The sequence below is a fragment of the Propithecus coquereli genome, unplaced genomic scaffold (assembly GCF_000956105.1).
Source record: "Propithecus coquereli isolate 6110/MARCELLA unplaced genomic scaffold, Pcoq_1.0 Scaffold299, whole genome shotgun sequence".
In the NCBI taxonomy this organism is placed as follows: domain Eukaryota; kingdom Metazoa; phylum Chordata; class Mammalia; order Primates; family Indriidae; genus Propithecus; species Propithecus coquereli.
In genome coordinates this window covers 1,295,677-1,297,252 of record NW_012148607.1, presented here as the reverse complement: position 1 = coordinate 1,297,252, position 1,576 = coordinate 1,295,677, and the positions used below count along the sequence as shown (strand labels likewise).

The 1,576-nt window shown below is 34.9% G+C and overlaps 1 pseudogene; it reads left to right on the top strand.

Moving 5' to 3' along the window:
- Positions 1 to 365: 365 nt before the first annotated feature.
- Positions 366 to 1,234, top strand: LOC105814070 (annotated as a pseudogene).
- The last annotated feature ends 342 nt before the right edge of the window (positions 1,235 to 1,576 follow it).

Genomic DNA, 1,576 nt, shown 5'->3' with positions numbered 1-1,576 from the left:
CCAGTTTTTGGCTATTATCAGTAATGCTGCTAACAACATTTGTGTACATGATTTTGTATATTCATCTTTTCTTTTGAGTAAATACTTAGGGGTGGTTGCTAGGTCATATGGTAAATGTTGTTTAACTTTATAAGGTACTCCCATATTGTTTTCCAAAGTGGCTTTATCATTTTGCATTCCCATCAGCAATGTATTTGAGACTTCCAGTTGCTTCACATCCTTGCTAACACTTGGTATTGTCAATTTTAAAGTTTATTCTAGCAGCTGTGTCTTAGTATTTCATTGTGGTTTTAATTTGCATTTCTTTGATGACTAGTGATATTACAAAGTCAAATACAACTAAGAATTTAAAAACATTTAGGAAGATGGCGAAGGTTTCAGAGCTTTACGATGTCACTTGGGAAGAAATGCGAGATAAAATGAGAAAATGGAGAGAAAAAACTCAAGAAATAGTGAGCAAATTGTGGAAGTTGGACAAGAAGTAATTAATGAATATGCTTCTAAGCTTGGAGATAATATTTGGATGATATATGAACAGGTGATGATTGCAGCCCTAGACTATGGTCGGGATAACTTGGCATTGTTTTGTCTTTAAGAGTTAAGACAATTCCCTGGCAGTCACAGAGTCAAGCAATTAACGGGCATGAGATTTGAAGCCATGGAAAGATACGATGATGCTATACAGCTATATGATAGAATTTTACAAGAAGCTCCAACTAACACTGCTGCAAGAAAGCGTAAGATTGCCGTTTGAAAAGCCCAGGGGAAAATATAGAGGCCATTTGGGAACCGAATGAGTATCTGGAACAATTTCTTGGAGACCCAGAAGCCTGGCATGAATTTGCAGAACTTTCTACCAATGAACATGACTGCAAAAGCAGCCTTTTGTTTAGAGGAGCTTATGATGATTAATCCACACAACCACTTATCCTATCAACAATATGCTGAAGTTAAATATATCCAAGGTGGACTTGAAAACGTTGAACTTCCAAGTCAGTACTTTGCACAAGCATTGAAACTGAACAACAGTAATATGAGCTTTGTTTGGGCTTTACATGTCGGCAAGTCATGTTGCTTCTAATCCAAAGGAAGTGCAAACACGAAAAAGGACAACATGAAATATGCAGCTAGTGAAATAAACAGAGCTTATCAGTTTGCAGGTCAAAGTAAAAAGGAAACCAAATACTCTCTTAAGGTAGTTGAAGACATGTTGGAAACATTGCAGATCACCTAGTCTTAAGGTTTCAAAAACTCTTTGATGTTAGGTTTCACAACTGCACAATTGAACTTAATGGCCAGTGACTTATTTAATAAATGTCCAGTGCTATTTCTGTACTGCAGTAATTTTATATTAAGAAGACAGTTGTAAAGAATATGTTTATATAAAGCTATGCCTTTTACTGCTAAGCAAAGATAAGGGAAATCCATGGAAGAGAGATTTAAGACTTGTTGATTGTACATCAGTCTCTTCATATCACACATGCATATATATAAAATATAATAACTCTGTAGAAATAACCTTGTTAAATAAACCATGATTTAGGAAACTTGTAAAAAAAACATTTAAAAAGAACAT